A 5146-nucleotide genomic window follows, 5' to 3' on the forward strand; every position below is an offset into this window, starting at 1 on the left:
TGCTGTAGTTCTCAGCCCTGTGTAGCACTCGACTTGCATAGGCTACTACGTGTTCTTCCCCACCGTACTTCTGTGTCAACACTGCACCCAACACTACTTCACTCGCATCCGTAGCTAACACAAAGCCTTCCTCAAACCTGGGGAAATCCATTACTGGGGCGGCTGTCAACTTGTGTTTCAGGACTTCAAATGACTGTTGGCAATCATCTGTTTAGTCAAGATTAGCACCACTACTTTGTGTCTTAAACAACGGAGCTGCAACAGGAGAAAAGTGCAGAACAAGGGGGCAATAATATCTAACTAGGCCCAAAACCGGACGTTCTCTGGTACCATCCTCTGGCCTGGGAATGTCCATAACTGCTCTACCTATCTTCTGATCAGGTTGCAATCCTTCCATTTCGACTACATGACCCAAATAATTGACCTATTTCTGAACAAAGCAACACTTGTTTGACTTTAACTTTAACCCAGCAGCACTAAGTCTGCTATACACAGCTCTCGGCTTCTTCACATGTTGGTCAAAGGTCGTTGAAAATTCAATGATATTATCAAAATATATTAAACAATAATGTCATTGTAGCCCAGCTAGAACGCATACCATGAGCCTCTGGAAAATGACAGGAGCATTACAAAGACCAAATGGAATTACGTTGAATTCAAAATGGCCTTGTTTGATGGAGAAAGCCATGTTCTTTCCTCCGGATCCATTTTTACCTGCCAATACCCACTCGCTAAGTCTAAAGTCGAGAAATAGCAAGCTCCACCTAATGACTGTAACGTTTTATCTACTCTTGGCAAGGGATAAGCATCTTTAACTGTTATGCTATTCAATTTTCTGTAATCAACACAGAACCGATACGTGTCGTCTTTCTTACGTACCAAGACTACAGGTGAACCCCATGAACTCACTGAGCACTTCACTTACTTGTTTCTCTACAAACCCTTGAAGAGCGTGAGGTAATCTTCTTGTTATCTGTTTTTGTGGCAACGTGTCTCCTGTCCTAATAGTATGTGTTACAACTTCCGTACTCCAACGATCACATGGCCCACTTGTAAATCGCTGTTGGCTCGACAACGACAATAGCTTCAAAGCTTTCTGTTCTTTGTCTATCAAGTCACTTTCTTAGAGTCAAATTGACATAAGCACTACTTGGGTGGTATACCATCGACTTTCGTAGGTAGACCTTGTACAACAGCTATCTTGCCGATTCTACTTCTTTTGCTTGGAAATTAGTTCTCAAGACAGTAACTTTCAGCAGTTTCGTCTCATGCATTATAGTCAGTTGAACAGATACTTTTGCAAAAGTCGTGTTGGCTAACACTCTGGCTACCAGTACTTTAGTTCTGTCCATGAAACCTCGATCTGGTTCCAGCAAGCAGTTACTTAATTAACCCATGTACTGCCAGTCCCTCTCTGTCTACAAGACAAGCCATAGCAATCTGCCTTTCTATTCCCACTAAGTTCAATTCTTTCTTCAAGATACATTAAATTTGCTCGGCTACTCGTGTTAGAGGTAGTGTACGTTCTATCCAGTGCAACTGGTGCTTAGCCATGTTGATGATCATCCCATGATCAAGTAAAACTTCAGCTACCAAGACAGGCATATCTACATCTGCTACCATAAATTGGTGTGAACATACCTTCATGCAGCCAAACGTACAAGTATCTTAGAAGCTCTCTAGCACTTCAGGCTACCGCCATCAACTGTCTTCAGTTGTAATCTTGTCCCATTGATGATGTGCTCTTGTCACCAAACAGACTTTTAGGCAACAGTAAAGCCACAGAGCCAGTATCGATCAAAAAGGACGTTTCCACCTCATTCACACAACCAGTGACAATCACAGAGCTCATCAACGCACCAGACACATTTCTAACACCCCTCTTGGTGACTCAATACCTGTGGTTGATTGCTTCCTGTAATCTGGTTGTGCATACATGTACTGTTGCTGTTGTTGTGTCTTTGTGGTCATTTGGGGCTTTGTCTATTGAATTATTGGACAAGGCTCTCAATAAATGACTCATCTGATTACACCTGAAGCAAGGGCTTAAACGTCTCTGCATACCTCTCTGTGGGCAATATCTTTTCATATGTCCCTGCTCGGTGCACAAGAATCATCGAATTCCTCGTCCAGCGCTAGTGTGATAAACGTCTTGCGTCAGAGACAATTGACCCGATCCTGACTGCTTGTTATCGCTTGTCACACTCACTCCTGCAGTACTTAGCGCCTTTTCCATCTCGTTCTCTTTCAGATCCTCGATGACACTTGTTTCTCTATCTGCACTAGCTGCGCTAACACTAACAAACTTGCGACCGCCGCGCTGCCGCTGTCTGTCATTCAACAACATCAATTCACGAGTTCTAACAATTGTACCTTGGAAGGTCGCTTGCTGCTGTAAACCCAGCTGATACCTGGCGTGCGGGAGCAGACCTTCAACAAAGCCAAGAATGATTTGTTGTTCTCTGATATCTTTCCCTAGCCCAGGCATAGCACGTACGATCCAGTAATTCGTCTGGTTCTCTCGCATACACTTCAAGCTCTTCTCCATCACGTAACGATCGCTCTGAGAACTGCCTTCTCTCCAACCGGCGTCGCTCTCCTGTTCCAGGCAGAAAAGTTTCTTTCAACGCCGTAGCTAGTAGCCTCGTCCCCAGACTCACGTGAGTCTGGCAGTGTCCGGTTCCCGTATGACATTTTCAGCCTCCCGTGAGTCTGGACTCACCGCGCCTACTTTCACACACTTACTTCACTAAGTGTCACCCCACGTCATAATCTTGGCACCCCACGTGACTAAAAAGTACATACGTCACAAACTCAATTAGCTTACATCTATCTAATGTTTGACCTAGCAGATTCTGTATCACGCCCAAGCTTCCGAACAGCGCATGGTGCCTCTCCACGGTGAGTGATGCACCACGTTCACGCTATCCAAATCTCAAGACGACTTCAGCATGTGGAAAGGTGAGTGTATTCCTAGCTAAGTTATTGTCCTACTCGCGTAGACTGGCGAGCCTGCCAAGTCTAGTTACAGCGATTCGGACAGCGCGTGTAGTTCACTCGTTGTTTCGTCGCACATCCGCTATCTGCACGGCCCTTGCTAGTGCACAGACTCTAATGCCCAGTAGGGCGCGCAATGGCAACAAGAGACACATTGACGTGGAATTACAGTCCGCTCTCCGTGTTTTCAATTATAATGACTTTCGGGAGAGTAAACTTGAAGTCTCCAGGGCCATTCCAGGGGGAAAAGACATCTTTGTCCGCACAAACAACGAGTGAATACACGTGGAGTCCGGATCGCTGTAACTAGACTTGGCAGGCTCGCCAGTCTACGCGAGTAGGACAATAACTTAGCTAGGAATACACTGACCTTCCACATGCTGAAGTCGTCTTGAGATTTGGATAGCGTGAACGTGGTGCATCACTCACCGTGGAGAGTCACCATGCGCTGTTCGGAAGCTTGGGCGTGATACAGAATCTGCTGGGTCAAACATTAGATAGATGTAAGCTAATTGAGTTTGTGACGTAGGTACTTTTTAGTCACGTGGGGTGCCAAGACTATGACGTGGGGTGACACTTAGTGAAGTAAGTGTGTGAAAGTAGGCGCGGTGAGTCCAGACTCACGGGAGGCTGAAAGTGTCATACGGGAACCGGACAATGCTAGACTCACGTTAGTCTGGGGACGAGGCTAGTAGCTAGCACATCGTACGAAGTCTTCTGTTCTGCCGTCAGTCGACGGTACATTGCATATGCCGTTCCTTTCAAGTACGTTGCGAGAATCTTCGCTTTGGCATTCGCATTCCAGCTATTAGCAGCCTCACACAAACCAAAGCGCTCCAGCCATCACTCAACGTCTCCGTCTGAAATTTTTTCTGGTACTGCTACAATTCGCCCAGGCAACAATACTGCTTGACCTGGCTGATCAACTGCACTGCCTTCTGCTATGATGTAGGGCGCAGCACTCACACGTACACAAGTGCAGTCTCACGTTACAACTCGACAACCTTAATTAACTTAAATCCGAGGACACTGATCCGTGAAACGATCTGTCCGAATTCTGTTCCTATATCTTGCTCGATATCCCGCTCCTCATCACCAAATGCAACAACGTTACGCGTCGTCATTGCTGTATAGAAGACTTTCCAAGAAGCCTACACGATCACACCTGTGCACACGCTACTGGATACCTGCCGAGAGCATTCAATTCGACTGTAGAACGCGAGCTACCGCACGACCGTCTACACCAGACACTTGACTAAGAAGGCAATCTATTCTTTCAATGTCTGTCCTCAATACAATACTAATCTAATTAGCAACTGTAACTGCCAAAGGGTCTACTACATCACACAGGCATGGCGTGGTAGTGATCTGCTGTCTATCAAGAGTACTGTACACAAACGGCGAGTTGCAGTGCGCTCTTCACGCATAATCACGTCCCTACACGTTGTGGTTTGTATTCTTCGCCTGTCAACGGCAGGAACGACACCTGGTAACAGATCTAGATCCGTTTGTTCTAATTTACGAACTGATGCTCAACTGATCAATTGATCAATTGACTCAGTTGACAAGGTGGCCCTATGGACCCTCCCACGAATTTCACACATGACGTTACCGCAATGCTTTTTAACTGCGCGCTCTGTTCTTGCTCAAACCCCGGCTGTCAACTTGTGTTTGTCTCTGGTTTCTACTCGTGCGTTCGTTTTTTTGCAAAACTACGCGTTTCTAGGCTTTCAATGAAGGTAGCCGTTGTTCTATTGCAGATCGATCGAGAACTTTGCTCAAACCAGTTGTAACTCGGCAGAATGGTAGAACGTTGTATTCTGAAGAAATTACCTTCACCGATTGCTAAACGGACGCAAATTGAATTTTCTAGACAAAAATAAGTTACTCTGACGACATTTACGGGGTGATTGTTTGAAGGGACCGGTCTGAGACTTGAAAATGGAAAATTGACTTTCTTGCTCCTATCGAGGTCTAGTTTTGTGCCGAGTTTCATAGCATTTACGAGCGCGTTGAAAAGAAATCTGCAAGAAGATGTCGCTACAGGGTACTCGTCATGGCAACCATATGACACCTGACTCCAATGACCAACATCTTGCTGCTCTACACTGCTATAAACTGCAATCTAGCTAGTCAGCCAACATCCTCA

The sequence above is a fragment of the Corticium candelabrum genome, chromosome 17, assembly GCF_963422355.1.
Source record: "Corticium candelabrum chromosome 17, ooCorCand1.1, whole genome shotgun sequence".
In the NCBI taxonomy this organism is placed as follows: Eukaryota; Metazoa; Porifera; class Homoscleromorpha; order Homosclerophorida; family Plakinidae; genus Corticium; species Corticium candelabrum.